The sequence below is a fragment of the Oncorhynchus nerka genome, linkage group LG5, assembly GCF_034236695.1.
Source record: "Oncorhynchus nerka isolate Pitt River linkage group LG5, Oner_Uvic_2.0, whole genome shotgun sequence".
Taxonomy (NCBI): Eukaryota; Metazoa; Chordata; class Actinopteri; order Salmoniformes; family Salmonidae; genus Oncorhynchus; species Oncorhynchus nerka.
In genome coordinates, this window is record NC_088400.1 from 29963042 (window position 1) to 29974483 (window position 11442).

General features: G+C 47.1%; 1 protein-coding gene across 1 annotated transcript in view; it reads right to left on the reverse strand.

The window, feature by feature from the left end:
* LOC115129907 (spondin-2-like) overlaps window positions 1-6528 on the reverse strand; it is a 66852-nt gene extending 60324 nt beyond the window's left edge. The window contains exon 1 of the mRNA XM_029660704.2: window positions 6368-6528. The gene's annotated coding sequence lies outside the window, so the exon portion shown is untranslated. The remainder of the gene's footprint in view (window positions 1-6367) is intronic.
* Between the last annotated feature and the right edge of the window lie 4914 nt (window positions 6529-11442).

Sequence of the window (11442 nt, forward strand, 5' to 3'; positions counted from 1 at the left end):
ATCAAGACTGGTCTGCCGACTTAACAGTCCGAGGGGGTTTCAACAGGCTCGTCCGTTGCGACGTTCCCCGGAAGCCCATCTGCTAGCCCCGGCTCAATAGCTGTCTGAATCGTCGTGTCTCCAGCTCGCCTAGCTACTCACTGGACCCTATGATCACACGGCTACACATGCCTCTCCTTAATGTCAATATGCCTTGTCTATTGCTGTTATGGATAGTGATTATTGTCTTATTTGACTGTAGAGGTTCGAGCCCTGCTCAATATGCCTTAGCTAGCCTTTTTGTTCCACCCCCCACACATGCAGTGACCTCACCTGGCTTAAACGGTGCCTCTAGAGACAAAACTTCTCTCATCGTCACTCAATGCCTAGGTTTTCCTCCACTGTACTCACATCCTACCATACCCTTGTCTGTACATTATGCCTTGAATCTATTCTTTCTCGCCCAGAAACCTGCTCCTTTTACTCTCTGTTCCGAACGCACTAGACGACCAGTTCTTTTAGCCTTTAGCCGTAGTCTTATTCTACTCCTCCTCTGTTCCTCTGGTGATGTAGAGGTTAACCCAGGCCGTGCAGCCCCCAGAATCACTCCCATTCCTCAGGCGCTCTCATTTAACATTAGAAGCCTCCTCCCTAAGTTTCTTTTATTCACTGCTTTAGCACACTTCGCCAACCCGGATGTCCTAGCCGTATCTGAATCCTGGTTTAGGAAGGCCACCAAAAATCCTGAAATTTCCATCCCTAACTATAACATTTTCCGGCAAGATAGAACTGCCAAAGGGGGTGGAGTTGCAATCTACTGCAGAGACAGCCTGCAGAGTTCTGTCGTACTTTCCAGGTCTATGCCCAAACAGTTCGAGCTTCTAATTTAAAAAATAATCTCTCCAGAAACAAGTCTCTCACTGTTGCTGCTTGTTATAGACCACCTTCAGCTCCCAGCTGTGCCCTGGAAGGTACGGTGTGAATTGATTGTCCCCCATTTATCTTCAAAGTTCGTACCGTTAGGTACTGTTTGTATTGTTAGGTGACCCAACTGTTAGGTGACCTAAAAAATGTAGAACTTAGAACAGACATAGCCCTTGGTTCACCCCAGACTTGACTGCCCTTGATCAGCACAATAACACATCCTGTGGCATTCTGCATTAGCATCGAATAGCCCCCGTGATATGCAACTTTTCAGGGAAGTCAGGAAGCAATATACTCAGTCAGTTAGGAAAACTAAGGCTAGCTTTTTTTTAACGTTTTGGGACACTAAAGTCCATGGAGAATAAGAGCACCTCCTCCCAGCTGTACACTGCAATGAGGATAGGAAACATTGTCACCACCGATAAATCTACGATAATCGATCATTTCAATAAGCATTTTTCTACGGCTGGCCATGCTTTCCACCTGGCTACCCCTACCCCGGCTTACATCTCATGACCCCCTTCAGCAACTTGCCCAAGCCCCCCCCCCCCCCCCTCCGAATCTCCTTCACCCAAATCCAAATCCAGATAGCTGATGTTCTGAAAGAGCAGCGAAATCTGGATACCTACAAAGCAGCTGTGCTAGACAATCTGGACCCTCTCTTTCTAAAACTATCCACCGGAATTGTTGCAACCACTATAACTAGTCTATTCAACCTCTCTTTCACATTGTCTGAGATCCTCAAAGATTGCCGCGGTCATCCCCCTCTTCAACAGACCCAAACTGTTATAGACCTATATCCATCCTCTCTGCCTTTCTAAAATCTTTGAAAGCCAAGTCAACAAACAGATCACCGACCATTTCGAATCCCACCGTACCTTCTCCACTATGTAATCTGGTTTCCGAGCTGGTCATGGGTGCACCTCAGCCACGCTCAAGGTCCAAAACAATATAACCGCCATCGATAAAAGACAGTACTGTGCAGCCGTCTTCATCGACCTGGCCAAGGCTTTCGACTCTGTCAATCACCACATTCTTAACGGCAGACTCAATAGCCTTGGCTTCTCAATTGACTGCCTCGCCTGGTTCACCAACTACTTCCCAGATAGAGTTCAGTGTGTCAAATCGGAGGGCCTGTTGTCCGGACCTCTGGCAGTCTCTATGGGGATGCCACAGGGTTCAATTCTCAGGCCGACTCTTTTCTCTGTATACATCAATGATGTCGCTCTTGCTGCTGGTGATTCTCTGATCCACCTCTACGCAGACGACACCATTCTGTATACATCTGGCCCTTCTTTGGACACTGTGCTAACAAACCTCCAAACACGCTTCAATGCCATACAAGACTCCTTCCGTGGCCTCCAACTGCTTTTAAATGCTAGTAAAACTAAGTGCATGCTCTTCAACCGATTGCTGCCCGCACCCTCCCTTACCGACTAGCATCACTACTCTGGACGGTTCTGACCTAGAATATGTGGACAACTACAAATACCTAGGTGTCTGGTTAGACAGTAGACTATCCTTCTAGACTCACATTAAGACTCACATCTCCAATCCAAAATTAAATCTAGAATTCCAATTTCGCAACCAAGCCTCCTTCACTCATGCTGCCAAACACACCCTCATAAAACTGACTATCCTACCGATCCTTCACTTCGGCGATGTCATTTACAAAATAGCCTCCAACACTCTACTCAGCAAACTGGATGTAGTCTATCACAGTGCCATCGGTTTTGTCACCAAAGCCCCATATACTACCCACCACTGCAACCTGTATGCTCTTGTTGGCTGGCCCTCAATACATATTCGTCGCCAAGCCCACTGGCTCCAGGTCATCTATTAGTCTTTGCTAGGTAAAGCCCTGCCTTATCCCAGCTCACTGGTCACCATAGCAACACCCACCCCCGTAGCACTCGCTCCAGCAGGTATATTTCAACGGTCATCCCCAAAGCCAACACTTCCTTTGGACACCTTTCCTTCCAGTTCTCTGCTGCCAATGACTGGAACGATTTGCAAAAATCACTGAAGCTAGAGTCTTATATCTCCCTCTATAACTTTAAGGATCAGCTGTCAGAGCAGCTTACCGATCACTGTACCTGTACTCAGCCAATCTGTAAATAGCACAACCAACTACCTCATCCCCATATTGTTACTTATCCTCTTGCTCTTTTGCACCCCAGTATCTCTACTTGCACATCATCATCTGCACATCTATCACTCCAGTGTTAATGCTAAATTGTAATTTTTTCACCTCCATGGCCTATTTATTGCCTTGCCTCCCGACTCTTCTACATTTGCACACACTGTACATAGATTTTTCTATTGTGTTATTGACTGCACGTTTGTTTATGTGTAACTGTGTTGTTGTTTTTGTCGCACTGCTTTGCTTTATCTTGGCCAGGTCGCAGTTGTAAATGAGAACTTGTTCTCAACTGGCCTACCTGGTTAGATAAAGGTGAAATAAAATAATAATAATGTGTGTGGCTAATATGGCCAGTCCCTCCTCCCTGCAGTATTGGAACAGCAGAGCTGCAGCCGCTGAGATGATCAGATGACAGAACTGTGCGATCAAAGCAGGTTCCTCTCTGCTTCCATACTCATGGTATTTTTAAGGTTGCCTGTTAAACTTTGCGGTCCATAATATACGTTTAGAGGGGAATGGGTAACATGCTGACATATATGGCTGCAAACAGTGACCTGTCGCTGGAGCCTATTGGTGATACACCATGAGAAGAAAAGTAGAGGTTTGGAGCAGCCTAAATTAGAGGTAACATTATCTGGCACTAGAAATAGGCTTCAGGGACAATGTGTTGTATGATGGGTTTGTGTGTTGGCTCATTTTAACTGTCTGCATTCTGTGCTTGCCAGCTGTTTAGGGGCTCAGATAACCTATAGAAACATCACACACCATGCAGATAGGTTAACCTATAGAAACATCACATACCATGCAGATAGGTTAACCTATAGAAACATCACATACCATGCAGATAGGTTAACCTATAGAAACATCACGTACCATGCAGATATGTTAACCTATAGAAACATCACATACCATGCAGATAGGTTAACCTATAGACACATCACGTACCATGCAGATATGTTAACCTATAGAAACATCACATACCATGCAGATAGGTTAACCTATAGAAACATCACATACCATGCAGATATGTTAACCTATAGACACATCACGTACCATGCAGATATGTTAACCTATAGAAACATCACATACCATGCAGATAGGTTAACCTATAGAAACATCACATACCATGCAGATATGTTAACCTATAGAAACATCACATACCATGCAGATAGGTTAACCTATAGAAACATCACATACCATGCAGATATGTTAACCTATAGAAACATCACATACCATGCAGATATGTTAACATATAGAAATATCACATACCATGCAACAACCTTTCATTATCCCTCTCCCTTTCGAGTCTTGACAGTGGCAATGGAAAGTTGTTTTGTGCAAATCTCTCAACAATCAGTATGTCATCGTATGGGACTAACTGACGTTAGAAATAGAAGGGTTGGGAGTGCAGTCAGGATACAGGATGAAATATACCAGAAACTGACTCACCAAGATTAACACACCACAGACACACCACAAACAGACCACAAACCACTGACACACCACAGACCACTGGCAGACCAGAGACACACTACAGACCACTGACATACCAGACACCACAGACCAATGACAGAGCACTAACATACCACATACCTGTGGCACACCACTGCCACACGACAGACAGACCACAAACCACTGACGCGCCACAGACCACTTTGCAGACCAGAGACACACCACAGACCACTGACACACCACATCACAGACCACTGACACACCACATCACAGACCACTGACACACCACATCACAGACCACTGACACACCACATCACAGACTACTGACACACCACATCACAGACCACTGACACAGACTAACAGCACAGGTACATTCATTGTCATCAACACAGAAACAGCACCAACATATTCCTTATCATCAGCCAACCCAGACACAGCCCAGACACAGCCCAGACACAGCCCAGACACTTTGTATTTTTTATTTAACTAGGCAAGTCAGTTAAGAACAAATTCTCATGTACAATGACAGCCCAGACAGCCTCATACTCAGCCCAGACAACCTCATACTCAGCCTCATACTCAGCCTCATACTCAGGCACATCCCAGACAGCCTCATACTCAGCCCAGACTCAGCCTCATACTCAGCTTCATACTCAGCCCAGACAGCCTCATACCCAGACACATCCCAGACAGCCTCATACCCAGACACAGCCCAGACAGCCTCATACCCAGATGCGTCCCAGACAGCCTCATACCCAGACACTTCCCAGACAGCCTCATACCCAGACACATCCCACTCAGCCTCATACTCAGCCTCATACCCAGACACAGCCCAGACATAGCCCAGACAGCCTCATACTCAGCCTCATACTCAGCCCAGACACATCCCAGACAGCCTCATACCCAGACACAGCCCAGACAGCCTCATACCCAGATGCGTCCCAGACAGCCTCATACCCAGACACTTCCCAGACAGCCTCATACCCAGACACATCCCACTCAGCCTCATACTCAGCCTCATACCCAGACACAGCCCAGACATAGCCCAGACAGCCTCATACTCAGCCTCATACTCAGCCCAGACACAGCCCAAACAGCCTCATACTCAGGCACATCCCAGACAGCATCATACTCAGCCCAGACTCAGCCTCATACTCAGCTTCATACTCAGCCCAGACAGACTCATACCCAGACAGCCTCATACCCAGATGCGTCCCAGACAGCCTCATACCCAGACAGCCTCATACCCAGACACATCCCACTCAGCCTCATACCCAGACACATCCCACTCAGCCTCATACTCAGCCTCATACCCAGACACAGCCCAGACAGCCTCATACCCAGACACATTCCAGACAGCCTCATACCCAGACAGCCTCATACCCAGACACATCCCAGACAGCCTCATACCCAGACACATCCCACTCAGCCTCATACCCAGACCAGACAGCCTCATATCCAAACACAGCATCATACTCAGCCCAGACTCAGCCTCATACTCAGCCCAGACTCAGCCTCATACTCAGCCCAGACTCAGCCTCATACCCAGACACAGCCCAGACAGCCTCATACTCAGACACAGCCCAGACAGCCTCATACTCAGCCTCATACCCAGACATAGAGGAGGAAAGAGGCAGCACTCAGACAGCCCTCTCACCATTGCATTTTGGTAACCGGAACATACACACGAACATAGCATCTTAAACACACACTGTACCACCCCACACACACAGGGACACACAAATCCAGACTCACACACAAATATAAAAACATTTAGAGACGTGCAGTTTTTACCAGTACACACATGCACGCTCACTAATACTCATGCCGGTACTCAGTGTCTGAAGGGATGCAGACTGAATTTCTTACCTGGTCAGGACGAGTCGGTCAGTGACAGAGGATATATCAGCAGGACAGCTCCAGCCACTCTCTCTTATTCTCTCTCTACTCCGTGTGGTTGCAGGATCAGGGAGCCTTATCACAGACTCTCTCTCCAGATATACCTTTCTACAACCCTCCTCCTTCATTGTATCCCCTTCTCTCTCCCCCCCTCTCTTTGGCTCTCGCCCCCTACCTCTCCTTGTATGGAAAGGCACTGCATAGCCCCCACCCTCCTCTACAGTAGCTATCTCTTCCTCCCTCTCTCCCTCCCTCCCATTCTCTCCCTCCCTCCCATTCTCTGTGTGTACACACACACACACACACACACACACACACACACACACACACACACACACACACCTTCTCCCACTGGCTCTGTGTTGCTGTGTAAACTCAGTAGCCCCTAACCTCATATTGCTGACAAGGTAATGAACACCATGTAACACACAAATGAATAGATCTCACTTTGCAGTCAGTGCATTCCTATTGTACAGTATGTATGTTTTCCATGGACCATTTCAAATGTTTTAATTGTTACAGTTGGAGCGGAGAAATCCCGACCGTCTGCTTGTTTAATGACGCCAGATCAGCAGTCTGGCTCTGGAAGAGAAGTCCATGTAACAATAAATGGAGTAGGGTCTTAGTGGTCAACCCAGCTGATGACTCCACTGGACTAACTTCCTCTGGTCAGTGAAGTGAAGGAGAGAAGGTTAAAGCATGTGTCTGTGTCCTCACATAACTATTCCCCCACAGCTGGCGAACACATGGACAACGCATTACTGCTCCACTACTGAGCTGGCTATTGATCCATGTGTTGGGGCTCAGTATGAAGCTCAGTGTGAATGAGCCTGTGTGTGTGTGTGTGTGTGTGTCAAACTATTTAACATACGCACACACACACAAAGGCACCTCTGGACGTTCCAAAACATGTCATTTGTAAATATTTAAGCCTTGGGCTATCCTCCTCTCAGCTATCCTTTTCCCTCCTCCATCCTCAGATGTGGGCTAAGACTGGATTTATCCCAAAGCTAAGGACGTTCCATCTCCTAAGCTGTGCTGTAATGATAAGAAGCCGCCTGGGTTAATGGGCCACGATGACCTCTCAGTGAAACATTTATAGAAACCAACTGGAAGCCCTCTTTCCCCCTATCTCACCTCTGCCCTTCTCCTCTCTTACTGAAAGTAGCTTACGGAAAACCCAGACTTGCTCTGCCCGCTGATTAATGACAGAGCCGGGCGTCCACACTGGCTGACTCACACTGGCCTAAAGGTGAATATCTCACACACACGCATAAAACTGCAACATACACGTTGGCACTGATCACACTGGCCTGTTCTGGATTTGAGTCACAGCAGGATGAGCACAGAGCAGCTTACCACTTGGCGCACATCACACACACTAAAACAACTGATATCAAACCGTGTGTGCGCACACACACACACACACACACGCACGCACACACACACACACAAAGTCCCCCTGTCAAACACTCACTAACACTTGCCAAATGGCAGAAGCCAGAAGTCCATTACTGAGACACGCTTATAAAGGATAACAGGGATGGAGAAAGTAGGCCGGATACAAAGTTCTAGTTATTATCAGAAATAAACACAGAAGTCAGTACCGATGTGACCCCCTGATGATGTCATCTCCAAGCCATCCATTGTATAGATTCATATTTATATGGGGACGGGCAAATATTAGCGGTCTCATCTTTGGGTTGCTAATACAATCCCTAGGTTGAACGTGAGGGCCCGAGGAGTCTATTACAGAGGTTAATTTATCATGCACACAAATATTATGTCTTCTGTCTTGTCAACAAGAAACACTTTCAATCTCAATTAAACAATACAACCTTCCACAGTTTACCTCATCCATGGGCCCTGGAGCTTCTCTCTTGGGCTCCTGGCCCTACTCTGACCTACCTAAAGCTTTTTACAAGTAAAGCTAGTTAGTAAACAAGAGGATTCTAGCCAGCAGGATGTAGTCTGGTCTTCAAAGACCACCCCAAAACAAATACTCCATTTCCCATCATATGACCCCGACCCACCATGACAGTGACTAATCAACTTCCCTAAAGTCACATGTTTTTTTTTACAGGTCCACTGATGTATTCCAAGGTTGTATTGACATCTCTGGGGATCAGTATCCCCCCACCCCCTAACACACACTAGCGCTAGATAAATATCCTGGTCCAGGGCCATTGTGGCGTCTGGCAGGGGAGTGCAGCACCAGGGCTGGGGCTAGAGGACGGATGAGGGCAGCCCAGCCTGTTGCAAAACAAACTAGCTCGGAGTGGGAAACGGGGGGCACAGGGGCCAGTGAATCTGCCTGTTAAAAAGCTGTTTTAACCCCGGGCCTTACGTCAGAAGAGAGATCATTATGCAACCTGTTCTTTCCCGACAAATGCTTCTCACAAAAGCAGGGTCGCTGGCACCCCAACAGTGACTACACAGGAAGAGAGCTCAATGACTGTAACACTCACATGAAATTGACTTTCATGACAAGTGAACACCAAAGGCCCTTAAAACTAGCTAACTGTTGAGAAAGGTAGCATACCTTCTAGAATCTGCAATAAGCTGTATATTTCACTCCATATGATGTCATGTAGAACAGCTACCAGGAAGGGAGTACAGTTGCTGTGTACTGTCCTATGGAAATACTGTCCTATGGAAATACTGTCCTATGGAAATAATGACCTATGGAAATACTGTCCTATGGAAATACTGACCTATGGAAATACTGTCCTATGGAAATAATGACCTATGGAAATACTGTCCTATGGAAATACTGTCCTATGGAAATAATGACCTATGGAAATACTGTCCTATGGAAATACTGTCCTATGGAAATACTGTCCTATGGAAATACTGACCTATGGAAATAATGACCTATGGAAATAATGACCTATGGAAATAATGACCTATGGAAAATGCAGTTCCTTGTGAGGAAGGAAAATGAACAAGTCAAGAGGAAAACAAACTCACATCCTGTCCACCTCCCGTAGCTAGTTACAAGCCTATAGTGTTGTTCATCTGGTAGAGAGATGGAGGGTTGGTCTGAGGGCATATGGAGTACATATTAAAAGGGCTCGTCATAAAGCGTTTCAAAAGGTGCCATTTGAAAAGGTGCCATTGCATCCGAGGTAGCTTCCATGCACGTGTGTACCCAAGATCGCCTTCGCCGAAGGGTGCCTTAGCTCAGCCTAGGGGAATATCCTAGTAGACGGAGTACAACCAAGGGGGCCTCCCTCCAGCGATGGGACCATGAGGGTTAGACCGCTCTCTCGTCAGGGGTTACGGATGGTACATGTGGTAACAATTTTGGAGTTGGCATTCCCAGCCACATGATGCTATGACTGTACCCCTCTCCGCTGCCTGCCCCCCACCTGGTCTAACTACTCGTAAAGCTGCCGTGAGCTCTGGAGCGCTTGGCACTGCATCACCCCAGTGCCCATATAAAGATAGACAAAAGGTTGTAAACAGTTAGTTTAGGGGGGCAGTGGTTGGTAAACCTTGCTCCTATCCCCAGGGCTGGAGGAAAGCAGCACACCTGGGTTATCACAGCTATACTGCAAAGCTTGCACTATGCACACTCACAAGTATACACACACTGAATGAATCTCGGAAATCTCAAGGCTGAGGGTAATATCCATACAGGAAATATGATATTCTCCTTGTTCTCTGAGTTTGAGGACACACACACACACAGACAGATTAAGACAGAAAGACCATTACCTTCAACAGAAGAAAGCAGCGTGAGAAAGAAAAGGGTTCATTTTGGGAATTTTATTAAAATACGGTGTGGAGTTTACCATCGGAAACAAACATGATTGTTTCTAATAAAAAAAGTAAACAAAAGAAAAATAAAGCATAAGAGCCTAGTTACAGGAGACTGTTCTTCTATGTTTTATTCAATTGATTTTGCAGTCTGGTGAAAGAAAATCAATTAATTCACGACAAGAGTGAGTGAAAGACCCCCCCAAAAAGGAATCATGTTCACATGTTGTAAAAATACATTTCCCAAATTTCACCATTACACACAGCTCATTTAAAACATTCATTCATTCATTATTAGATGAAGGTTAGATGTCAGTGCCAAAGAACAGAAGAGACAGTAAAACCAAATACACAACTCACAGTGCACAAAGGGAGAGGGAAGAGCACAGGAGGGTGGAACACGAAACGGATGGAGAGAGAGAGTGCAGGAGGGTGGGAACATGAACCGGATGGAGAGTGAGAACACGAAACGGATGGAGAGAGAGCGCAGGAGGGTGGGAACAAGAAACGGATGGAGAGAGAGTGCAGGAGGGTGGGAACATGAAACGGATGGAGAGAGAGTGCAGGAGGGTGGGAACATGAAACGGATGGAGAGAGAGAGTGCAGGAGGGTGGGAACATGAAACGGATGGAGAGAGAGTGCAGGAGGGTGGGAACATGAAACGGATGGAGAGAGAGAGCGCAGGAGGGTGGAACAAGAAACGGATGGAGAGAGTGCAGGAGGGTGGGAACATGAAACGGATGGAGAGAGTGCAGGAGGGTGGGAACATGAAACGGATGGAGAGAGAGTGGGTGGGAACAGGGAGGGTGCAGGAGGGTGGAACATGAAACGGATGGAGAGAACATGAAACGGATGAGTGCAGGAGGGTGGAACAAGAAACGGATGGAGAGAGAGTGCAGGAGGGTGGAACAAGAAACGGATGGAGAGAGAGTGCAGGAGGGTGGGAACATGAAACAGATGGAGAGGGAGTGCAGGAGGGTGGGAACATGAAACGGATGGAGAGAGAGTGCAGGAGGGTGGGAACATGAAACGGATGGAGAGAGAGTGCAGGAGGGTGGGAACATGAAACGGATGGAGAGAGAGTGCAGGAGGGTGGGAACATGAAACGGATGGAGAGAGAGTGCAGGAGGGTGGGAACATGAAACGGATGGAGAGAGAGTGCAGGAGGGTGGGAACATGAAACGGATGGAGAGAGAGTGCAGGAGGGTGGGAACATGAAACGGATGGAGAGAGAGTGCAGGAGGGTGGGAACATGAAACGGATGGAGAGTGCAGGAGGGTGGG